The 12416-nt window shown below is 40.7% G+C and overlaps 1 protein-coding gene across 5 annotated transcripts in view; it reads left to right on the top strand.

The window, feature by feature from the left end:
- LOC141561024 (uncharacterized) overlaps nt 1–12416 on the top strand; it is a 117887-nt gene that overhangs the window by 74677 nt on the left and 30794 nt on the right. Inside the window, exon 5 of one of the 5 annotated variants that reach the window (XR_012487944.1) lies at nt 5677–6127. The exons of the other annotated variants lie outside the window; for them this stretch is intronic. The gene's annotated coding sequence lies outside the window, so the exon portion shown is untranslated. Of the gene's footprint in view, nt 1–5676; nt 6128–12416 lie in introns of those variants that run through there. 5 annotated transcript variants of the gene reach the window in all.

Below are 12416 nucleotides of genomic sequence, written 5' to 3'. Positions count from 1 at the left end.
TGCAAAGCACTGTGCTAAGTGCAGGGGGGAAGAAAATCCTGTTCTCAGGAATCCCATATCCTTTAAAAAGAAACTTTATTAAGTTAACTTTAAGTAAGATATGTTGATTTTGTCTTAAAACTTTGGTGCAACATTCAATCCCCCAAGAAGCCAATTTTGAGTTCAGCCCCACAAAGCTGCATCAGTTATTCTACTTATATTTTATGCCTTTCATTTTGCTCTCTTTTCTCAAATAGAAGTTTGCTTTTCCCCCATGTGTTTGATTTTTCCATTTTCTTATCGAGATTCACTCTCTCTAACATTATTTGTGAATTTCCTCTTCTAATGATGTGCACAGAAAATATCATGACATTTCCTTCTGGTGAGTTATTATTCCATTTTCTTGATGGTTCAGAGGAAATACCTTTGTTGCTCACTAAAGAATTTTCCAGCAACAGTAAATGCCTTGGAACTCTTGTCTTCTTTCTCACTCTTTCCCCCAACTCTCTCTAAGTACCTTTTCATGCTTCTCTGGAGTCTTATATTTGAAAGTCACATTTTCTATTCAGCTCTGGTCTTTTCATCAAGAATGCTTGAAATTTCACTGAATATCCATTTTCCTCTGAAGGATTGTACTGAGTTTTGCTAGGTAGTAGGTGTTTCTTGATTGTAATCCTAATTCTTTTGCCCTCTGAATGATCACATTCCAAGCCCTCTGATCCTTTAATGTAGAAGCTACTAATCTTGTGTTATCTTGACCGTGGTTCCAAAATACTCATATTGTTTCTTTCTGGCTACTTGCAATATTTTATCCTTGACCTGAGAGCTCTGGAATTTGGCTGTAATATTCATGGGAGTTTTAATATTGGGATCTCTTTCAGGAGATGAAAAGTAGATTCTTTCAATTTTAATTTTACCTTCTGGTTCTAGAATATTAGCAAAGATTTCCTTGGTAATTTCTTGAGAGATTATGTTTAAGCTATTTTTTGATCATGGTTTTCAGGTAATCCAATAATTTTTAAATTATCTCTCCTGGACCTACTTTCCAGGTCAATTATTTTTCCACTGAGATATTTAACATTGTCTGCTATTTGTTCATTCTTTTGGTTTTGTTTTATAGTTCCTTGATTTCACATAAAGTCATTAGCTTCCAGGGAGCTCATATTCTAATAGCAGGAGGCAACATATTCAGAAGGGTTCATGAGTAGGGCAAATGGAAAGGCCCAGTGGTTTTAAGGGTGCTGTTGCAAGATAGATAGGAATTCATTTTTTAAAGTATCCTTTCTATTGAAATACTATTAATTCTAATGAAATTAATTATCATTTTAATGGAAATTATATTAAAGGCTCACAATTTAGGAGTGATCCAGCAGTAATCTCACTGTTTCTCCTCTGATACTTTCATCCCTCCAGTGCAGATTCTCATCACCTTATCCCTGTAATCCTGCAATAGCTGCTGGTAGGTCTGACTGTCTCAAAGCTCTCAAATAGTGCAATCTGTGCATTTCATTCAGCCACTAAAGTGATTTTCCTAAAACTCAGAACTGACCATCACCCTTCCACCTCTTCCTACCCCCTGACCTCCCCACTTAATAAACTCTACTGGCTCCCTATTACTCCAGGATCAAATACAAAATGCTCTTTTTGGCCTTCAAAGCCCTCCATAACCCAGCTACTCCTCCCTTTCCAGCCTTCTTACACCTTATCTCTCTGACACATCCAGTGACAGTGACCTCCTAGCTGTTCCATTAACAAGACCCTCTGTCTTTCAGTTCTGGTTATTTTTTCTGATCATCCCCCATGTCTGCAGCACTTTCCTTCATCCACTCGGATTCCTGACCTCCCTGGTTTTCTTTGTGTATCCACTAAAATCTCATCTTCTACTGGAAGTCTTCCCTAATCCCTCTTCCTTCCAGTGGCTTCCCTCTATTAATCATTTTCTATTTATTCTGTATAGGCCTTGTTTATATGTCATCTCCATTAGATTGTAAACTCCTGTGGACAGGGATTATCTTTTTGCCCATTTTTTGGTATTACCATAGCTTATCACAGTGTCTGGCACATAGTAGGTGCTTACTAAATTTTGATTGATTGAAAAGACTGTTTCTTACACTGAAGCATTTGCCAGTGCCAAGGACTTTGGTGGTGAAAACTTTTTTTGAATAGGAATAGATTCAAATCTAGCCTCGCTCACTTGTGTGATCTTTGGCAAGCCACTTAATCCTTTTTTTTTTTTTGTCTGAGTTTCCTTAGCTGTAAAATGGGATAATAATAGCACTTATCTCACAGGGTTATTTAGGATATCAAATGAGATGGTATTTGCACAGCAGAGCCTGGCACAGAGGAGGTGCTATATAGATGCATATCCTCCTTCTCCCTTTTCATGCCAGAATAGTTAAATTTTCTGGAGCTGAAGGGAGGAAGAACTTGACTCAGATCCCACCCTGTGCAACCATAAGCAATTTATTTAACTTTTCTGATTTGTAAAGTAGTGACAATATTCGTACCTGTGGTACTTCCCTTAAAGGACTAATGGGAGAACCAATGTATATGAAGCACGTTATAATCTTAAAAGTGTGATATAAATGTCAATTATCACATTATTCTTACCCCCTCTGTTCTAGTGCTGTTCTTTTTCATCTTTAACTATTGACATCTTCCTCCAAGGCCCAGCTCAAGTATCACCTCCACCACCCTGACCGCCCCAAATGAAATCAACCTCTCTCCTGTCATTTTTCCTAGAAAGAAGGAAGGGAGTACAGATTTATGAAGCATCTATTATGTAGCTTGACACTATGCTAAGTACTTTCAAAAACACTGTCTTGGTCTGGGAGTCCTTGGTCTGGCTCTTTCTTGATTCCCATCACACTTGACTTTGCTTTAGTCTCATCTGTGTAATGGGTACATTCTCTACTCCCTTCCCCTTCCCCCATGGTATGTGAGTTCTGGGAGGGTAATATGGCTTTTCATGTTTGAATTCCCAGGGGATGGCAGGGTGCCTGGCACACCAGTAGGTGCTTAATCAATGTTTGTTGAATCCCATTTTTGTTGTAGTTACACCACAGATGGGGGTTTCTGAGTCACTGCAGAGCTGGCTCACAGCCCCTCAGTTCCGGCCAAACCCCTGTCCTGGGAACGTGTTCATTCTTTCCTGCTCCAGCTCAGGCTGTTGCCTTGTTTCACTGCCCCTTCTGCTAAGTCTATCCTTATTTTATTCCCCCCGATTAACAGGCATAAATTTTCTGCCCTTTCCACTTTCCTTCCCCCTTCTCTTCAGTAGGTCCAATTGCCATCCATCTTTCCAGCTCCAATGCCATTTCTCCCCAAAGCAGAGCTTTCCTTGAAGGACGTCTCACATTTTGAGGGTGGGATGAGCAGAGGGTAATAACAGAACTTTAAGGCTGGCAAGGCCCCCAGACATTCGTAGTCCTTTGTTCTTCCCCACAATCCTGCTAGGCCCCTCTAAGCTTCTAAGGCCCCTCAGATGCTATGGTCTTCTGAGTCATTTCTCTTCCTCTCATCCTACACTCTTCTTCTGTCGGGGTGTGAAGAAGGTGGTAAGTCGGTAGAAGGAGGCGGCAAGTTGGTTCTGTCATGATTCTGCCACGCGCTTGCTCTGCTGTGACTTTCTCCCTGAAAATCTTGGATTCTCTGGGTCTCTCTGAGGGATATGAGGCTCCCTGATGGCAGACTGCCTCTTCTTTATCTCTGTGTCCTTCATTCATTTTAATTGGGTCAAAAACGCCGGGCCTACGGTGTCACTCTCCCTCCCTCCCCTCAACCCCCCCACATACACTCGGTAACCCTCCGTGGCTCTCTCTGGGCTCCGGGATCAGACAGAGAGTCTCGTTTGCCCTTCAAAGCCCCTCATGACTTGGCTCCACTTCTTTTTCCAGTCTTCTTATACCTTACTCCCCAACATGTTCTCTTCCAACGATACCAGCCTCCTGGCTATTCCATGAATAAAATCTCTGTCTCTAGACTTTTTGCCTGAAATGTTTTCTGATTACTGCTTTTCCTGCTTCCTTTCATGTCCCTGCTAAAATCCCACTTGCCCCACATTGAAACCAACCAAAACCAACTACCTCCTCCAGCTATCCTCCCATAGCTCTCCTCCCTTTCCCTGCTAGACTCCTAGAAACAATCATCCGCTTGGCTTGGACCTCCATTTTGTCTCGCATGTCCCTTAATCTTTGTCATCTGGTCCCCATCCTAGACTGCAATGTTCTCTCCATCATTACTTTTTTTTTTTAATTAAAGCTTTTTAATTTTCAAAACATAGGCATGGATAATTTTTCAACATTAACTGTTGCAAAATCTTTTGTTCCAATGCCCCTGCCCCATCTCCCCACCCCCTCCTTTAGATGGCAAGTAATCCAATATATGTTACACATGGTAAAAATATATGTTAAACCCAATATTCCATCATTACATCTTAAGTCAGAATCCAATATTTCTGAGTCCTGTAGTGTACTCTGTTTTTACCTTGGATCCTGCCTAGATTTCTGGCCATTCCTTCTTAGCCCCTATTGTTCATCACCCATCTCTGCCCCTAAGTGTGGGTGCCCCCTGAGGTTCTGTCCTCATCTTTGCTTGCTTTCTCCCCTCCCCCTTGGTGAGCTCATTCATTCCTGTGAATATATCCTTTCAATAACCATCTCTGTGATCAATTCCCAGATTCCTACGTACAGACTTAGTATCTCCCCTAAATTCTATATCTATCTCTCTTACTTAGCCCCTATTGTTCATCATCCATCTCTGCCCCTATATATCTTATCTCTAGAATATATTACTATATACTCTATATTTCTAGAATAATAATGAGGAAACCAAAGCTTTGTACCCAAGCACTTGGCTCAGTACTGCTGCCCCACCTCCAGCAATCCCTGTCCCTGAGTCCCATGCTGTAATGGTCCTCTCTCAATAGCCCTCGCCATCACACAGCTGCAGAGGGCACAGGTTAGAATCTCTAGGGGCACCCCTTCCCCTGGCACATCTGCACCTGAGATCAGACACATGCCCGTGCTACTAACGAATTTATCTCAGGTAAAGAATTCTGAGTTCTGCAGTTCTGTAAATCTCCATCCATCTATAGGACATCTACAGGACATCATCCTCTGCCCGACTAGCACCTCAAAGCAGAATTAATCTCCCCCTCCAATCCTTGCCCTCCTCCAAATGTCTTTATTTCTGTGGATGGCAACAGCATCCTTCCCACTTTACAAGTGAGCAAGCTATGGCTCAGAGAGATTGATTCACCCCATGTCCCTTAGCTACTAAGTATCAGAAGGAAGAATAAATCCCGCTGGGGAAAGGATCCCTTTTAATCCCTCTTAATGCTACTGCCTTCCCTCTGTGATTATCCCCAGTTTATCCTGTATAGTTTTTATTTGTACATAATTGTTTAGATGTCTCCTCCATTAGGCAGTGAGGGTAGGGACTTTTAGGGGCTTTTTTGGACCCTCCATGCTTAGCCCAGGGCCTAACACATAATAGACACTTCATAAATGCTTATTGACTAAAGTAAACTTTTAAGCTTTTTATTTTCAAACATATGCATAGATAATTTTCAACATGCACCCTTGCAAAACCTTGTGTTCCACATTTTTTTCCTCCCTTCTTCCACTCCCTTCCCTAGATGGCAAGTAATCCAATATAGGTTAAACATGTGAAATTCTTCTGTACATATTTCCACAGTTATGCTGCACAAGAAAAATCAGATCAAAAAGGGAAAAAAAATGAGAAAGAAAACAAAATGCAAGAGAACAACAATAAAAAAGGTGAAAATGCTATGTTGTGGTCCACACTCAGTTCCCACAGTCCTCTCTCTGGGTGTAGATGGCTCTCTTTTATTACAAGTCCATTGGAACTGACCTGAATCATGTCATTGTTGAGAAGAGCCACGTCCTTCAGATTTGGTCATCATATAATCTTGCTGTTGTTGCCTACAATGTTATCTTGGTTCTCTTCAAGAAGCAAATTCTTAATAAAATTAAAAACAGTATTTTTAGAAATCAGGAGTTGCTTTTTCAAAGATTTGTTGGTATGTAATCAATTTTCTGTTGTGCTTTACTCTTCATGATCCAAATGATCTTCATGATACTGGAGTGGTTTGCCATTTCCATCTTGTTTTACAGAAGAGGAAACTGAGGTAAGCAGGGTGAAGTGACTTGCCCAGAGTCACACAGCTAGTAAGTAAGTGTCTGAGGGCAGATTTGAGCTCAGGAAGATGAACCTCTCTATCCACTGTACCACCAGATGTCCTTTTCAAATATTAATAAACTCGATAAACCAACTGATCCAATTAATTAAAAGGAAAGAAAATATAAGTTGCCAAAATTATAAATGAAAAGGACAATTCAGAATTAATTTTTTTCAAATGAATTTGGGAACATCTCTCACAGGGCGGATGCTGATAGATTAGAAAATTAGAGAGCCTGAGTGAGTTAGTTGGTTATTTACATACAAAAATGACAAATAACCAAACTGACTCAACACCAAACAGAACAACTTGAATAGACTAATTGGACAGGGCAGAAATAGCAAAAGTCATTAAAGTTGTCCCTTGCTAAATAACATCTGGGCCAGACGGGGTCACCTAAGAATTATGTCAAACATTCATAGAACAAATAACCTCTCTGTTACACAAATCCTTTCTAAATAAAGAATGAGGTGGCTTTTTGCCTAGTTTTTTCCATTTAATGTAAAAAAAAAATCTGTGAGTTCCCTACTCTATTCTGGGTATTGTGTTAAGCAGTAGGAATTAAAAACAAAACAAAAAAACCCCGCAAAATCCCCTTCTGTTGCTGACATCCCTGACCTCAAGGAGCTTACCTTCTACTTAGGGTTTATATAAAGAAGTAAGTAAATATTCGGTAATTTGAGGAGGGAGATGGAGTTAGGGGAGCAGCATTGTAGCTCAGGACCTGGAGTCAAGAAGAGACTTGAATTCAAATAGGTCCTCAAATTTTTATTAGTAGTGTGATCATGGGCAGGCCATGGAACTTTTGTCTGCCTCAGTTGATTCATCCGTAAAACAGGGATAATAATAGACTCTACTAATCAGGGGCATAGGTTAGTACCTATATCTCCTCGGTATTTTTATACCATACTAAAGGCCTATCATCCGGTTTGGGGGTTTGATGGAAGCAATAAAATTTAGTAAGGGGGGTAGGGGGGGTTTAGTGGTAAAAAAAATTATTATAAATTATTATAAATTATGTGGGGAGGATCAAATGAAATATAAATACTATTTCATTTGCTCCTCCCCACATTCCTGATTAAATGATCAAATGAAATATTATTTATAAAGTGATTTTCAAAACTTGAAGTGATATACACATATACACTGTTATAATAATAATAATAATTAAATTATTTATTATAATAATTATTATTACTGTCACTAACAATTTCAAGGATTGAAAATGGTGGAAGGCATCTAAGTTGAAGCTTTTAAGGAAGCTAAGGTGTAAAAGTGTAAAGAAAAAGTGTAAGGGGCAGAAGTGAGGATGGAGGGCGTTTCAGGTAGGGGTGACTACCTAGAATGGAAAGATGGAAAGTTGAGTTTGGGGAACGACTACTTGCCAATTTGATTGAGATAGAGGGGACGATGTGAAGTAAGTCTAAAAAGTAGGTGGAGGGTAAATGGAGGCAAAGGAGAGCAGTGGGGGTACTGTGAGCCAGGCTGCGTGGAGGATGGATAGAAAGTGTGAGCAGCCCAAAGGACATCAATAAAGGATTTGAGATTATAAGACAGGATGCAATCAAGCCCCTTTAGGGATAAAGCTGTTAAAGGGAGGAAAAGGATACCACAAAATGGGGCATACATTGAGAGAACAAGGAGGAATGGAGGGGCTAGAAATCTAAGTGGGAGGAAGAGCAATTTTAAAAGGAAGGAGGTAGTAGAAAGAGCGGAAGAAGAGATTGAGATCAAAGAGTTGAAGTTCATGAAGGTGGAATAATTGGCAGTTATGATCATTGTCAGAGATAGAGTGGAGAGAAATCATAAAAACTGAGAAGTTGATGAAATTGGGTGGAGGAACAAGGTGTTCAAAGAGCCATCACAAAGAGCTTTCCCAAGTGGGACTGTGTTTCAGATGTTGGACTCCTTGAGAACAGAGAGGGAGACGTGAAGGTTAGAATATGACAAAAATAGTGTAGACAAATGGAATGAACCTCCAAGCAGGAAGGGGTGCTGAGGGATAGTGGAAGAGGAAGGGTTACAGAGAGAAAAAAGGAGCATTCTGGTTGTCCAGTAAGCTAAGATTTATTGCTTCAACAGCATCTGCTATGTCCTGCACCAAGAAGCCAAGGTCTCCCACAACAGCCAGGGCCATTCCCAGATGTGTCCATCTATATCTTGCCAGCGGACCCAAATGGCCCTGGAAGAGAAAGTGAGGTTGATGACTGCACAGTCCTCCCTTACTTAAATCCCATTCGCTTGCAAGACAAAACCAGATGTCTTTGGTCCTCTCTCCGAAAGAAGGATGAAAAACAATAATCATTGCATTTCCTCTCTGATATCGTGGTACTCTTCTTAGAATGAAGGACAAACGACATCTTTTCTGAGAGCAGTTACAACTACCTATCCAGCAGCTAAATCCCAATTCTAGATCTCACAAAGATGCTGTTAAGGCCGGAAACAATATTGCTGCATCATCACCTGCACTTGGGGGCAAGAAACACAGAGTAAAAGAGGTCGCTGGGGAATGGGGCAAGCCTGTGTCCTGTGTGTGAAGTTACGGTGGTGGTCTGGGGAGGGAAGAGGCTCCTTGAAGTCCAAATGAGGAGACACAGAGACACAGAGACAGCAAAATCAGTTACTCCTCAATTATTCACTCATGTCTCCAGGGTTTTAAGGGTTATCTGATATGAGCTCATATGCCAAAAACTCAAGGGATTCAATAGCAACAATTAGAGAGATAAACAAAAGGACCAAACAAACCCTCCTCTATCTTAGGACTTTCTGAAACACAAGAGACTGATAGGAACTATTTTTTTTTTTTTATTGTTATTTCATTCACTTTTGGTTTTTTCATGATCCCATGAGCAGTTTGCCATTTCCTTCTCCAGATGAGGAAACTGAGGTTCAGGGTGAAGTGGTTTGTCCAGGGGCACACAGGTAGGAGGGGTCTGAGGCTCAGGGAGCTGAGTCTTCCTGACTCCAGCCCTGGCACTCTATCATCAGCGCTACCCAGATGCCTTGAGCTAGGGTCTTAGTGGTACAACACAGGAGTCCTCCATCTTTTTGTTTCCCTTATATTTCTTGGGATATATCCAAGTGCTGAGTTCTGTTTCTGGAACCTGCCTCTCTTTATCAGGAGATTGTTACATAGGCCCTTGGGTTTCTGGCAACAAATCAAATAGGACTATTAAACATCATGTAAAGGAAGACAGCCTCTTTGGGATCAAATCTCATGGCTAAGGCCACAGACTCTTCCCTCTCCTTGCTGGGCAGGATGCCCATGTTACCCTACTCTGGTGGCTTGTGGCTTACATTCCAGTGGCTTATCCTAAGCCCGACACCAGAGCAGGAAAACAGAGAGGGGAAACTGGTTAAGTTTGGTTTGGGTGACTGCTTGTCTTGTCTCTCCGTTCTAATCAAATCTCCGAAGTTCTGATGTGTACATAGGAGCATCGGTGTAGTAGATAGACTGTTAGGCTGCAGTCAGAAAGACCTGGCTTCATGCCCCACTTCCTACGCTAGTTAAATCACCATGGGCAACTCAGCCTCCATTTGAGATGAAATTTCCTCTTCTATAAAATAGGGATAATAATGCTCACAGTGCCTGTCTCATCTCAAAGGACTCAAAGGAGATTTTTGGTGGAAAGGACTCGGAATTTCATCAGATTGTCCTGGCTTGTTCAAGGGCAACTTTTAATCAACCATGTGGTGCTGTCATGGTGACCGTGATCATAGACTCTCCTCCTCCATAAATTCCAGTTGTTCCCCATTGTCTGCAGAGTCAAATGTAAAATCCTCTGGCTTCCAAAGGCCTTTTGCAACCTTGATTTCTCCTACCTTTCTAGTCTTCTTCCACTCTACTTCACACTACAACCTAGTCTATGCTTTAAAAAATTTAAATATTTTATTTTTCCAAATTCATGTAAAGATAGTTTTCAACATTCACTTTTGCAAAACCTTGTGTTCCAAATTTTTCTCCCTCCCTTTCCCTCTTCCCTCTCCCCAAGACAAGCAATCAATTTGATATAGGTTAAACATGTACAATTCTTCTAAACATATTTCCATATTTATCATTTGAGCAAAAAAAATCAGCTCAAAAAGGGAAAACACATGAGAAAGAAAAAAAAAAGCAAACAGACAACAACAAAAAAGTGAAAATATGCTTTGATCCACATTCAGTTTCCATAGTTCTCTCTCTCTCTGGATGTGGATGGCTCTTTTTATTAGAATTACCCTGAATCACCTCATTGTTGAAAAGAGCCCAGTCTATCACAGTTGATCATCACACAATGTGTTGTTGCTGTGTACAATGTTCCCTCGATTTTGTTTTCTTCACTCAGCATCAGTTTCATGTCTGAAATCAGCCTGCTTATCATTTCTTATAAAATCAATAATATTCCATTACATTCATATACCACAACTTGTTCAACCATTTCTCAGCTGAGGGGCATTCCCTCAATTCCCAGTCTCTTGCAACTACAAAAAAGGCTACCACAAACATTTTTGCACGTGTGGATCCTTCCCCCTCCCTTTTTAAATTGTAGTAAGTTTATTTATTTTTTAATACACATTGCTTTATGAATTATGTTGGGAGAGAAACATCAGAGCAAAAGGGAAAAACCAAAAAGAGAAGTTAAAAAAACAACCAAAAAACAAAAACAGAAAAAAGAAGTGAACATAGCATGTGTTGATTTATATTCAGTCTCCTTGGTTCTTTTTTTCTGGATGCAGACGACGTTCTCTGTCCAAAGTCTATCAGGATTGCTTTGGATCACTGAGCCCCTGAGAAGAACGGAGTCTTCCATAGTTGATTATCACACTATCTTGCTGTTGCTGTATACAATGTATTCCTGGTTCTGCTTGTTTTGCTCAGCATCAGTTTATGTAAATCTTCCCAGGCCTTTCTAAAATCAGCTTGTTCATCATTTTTATAGAACAATAATATCGCATTATCTTTATACACTACAGCTTATTCAGTCACTCCCCAATTGATGGGCATCCACTCCTTTTCCAATTCTTTTCTACACAAAAAGTGCTGCTACAAACATTTTTGCATAAGTGATTTCTTTCCCCTCCTTTATGATTTCCTTGGGATGTAGACCCAGGAATGGCACTGCTGGGTCAAGCCCCTTTTATGATCTCTTTGGGCTACAGACTCAGTGGATTTACTGCTGGATCAAAGGGTATGAACAGTTTTAAATCCTTTGGACAAAGAGCCAAATTGCTCTCCATTATCAACCTTAGTCTGTTCTCTGTTCTTTGTATGAGATATTCCACTCCTGATTCCATGCCTTTTTATCAACGGTTTCTGAGGCCGGGACTCTTCTCCCTCCTCTTAATTACCTCTGAAGAAGCTTTTTCCTGTCTCCCTCAAAACTAGAGCTTAGAACTCATTTACAGTTTTTCTCTTGAGTACAGATTTGTTTGCTTGTCTTCCTATTAGAATCCTATGCTCTCCTTGAGGGCGGGGACCATGATTTTGCCTCTCTTTGTGTCCCTGGATTAGCACAAAGGTCTGGCATCCAGTAAGGGCTTAATAAATGCTTATTGTTGATGATGATGATCCCTCTCAATGTGATAGCCTATGTAAAACGCTTTGCGAACCTTAACACACTATTATATAAATTTTGGCTCTCATTCTAAAGGGCATTGGGCCAGGGTCAGAAACCTTTTGGCAGCTTTTCTTCAATATCTTTGCATCTGACCCTGTTTTCTCATTAGGCCGAAGTTCTGCCAAAGTCTTTAATCAAGGAAAGGCCTGGGTTCTGGCTCTGCCTGGAATTTCCTTCCCAGACCTCTGACCTTATGTGTAACTCCGGCTTAAGTCCTTCCCTCCAATAGCTGACAGGCTGCAAGTTGACTCCCTTCAGAACCAGCCCCAAGGCAAAGCTTTTGGCAGCAATTAATTTCCAAACCTGCATCTGCCAGTTTTCCTGTTGCCTTCTTGCCCTCAGCCTGTCACAACCATCATCCAGTTCCTAGGAATGCTTGGATCCTGGGAGAGGCTGAGACCACGGGAAAGATTAATATCAATTATCATGGTATAAAAAACAGGGAGTTTTCTTTCCTGTTTATGATGTCTTGAGGAAGATGGCGGTGGAAGGGAGAAAAATCATTAGGTGAATATAGGAAATAGCCCATTACGGGAATGATAATAATAAGTGCTTAAGACAACTAATGTTTATATAGCATTTTGACATTTGTAAACATTTGACAGGTATTTTAGTTAAGGACAGGGATTCAACCTGTG

Source organism: Sminthopsis crassicaudata, chromosome 1 (assembly GCF_048593235.1).
Source record: "Sminthopsis crassicaudata isolate SCR6 chromosome 1, ASM4859323v1, whole genome shotgun sequence".
NCBI lineage: Eukaryota > Metazoa > Chordata > Mammalia > Dasyuromorphia > Dasyuridae > Sminthopsis > Sminthopsis crassicaudata.
The sequence above is the reverse complement of the archived record's forward strand: the minus strand, read 5'-3'. Positions and strand labels throughout refer to the sequence as shown.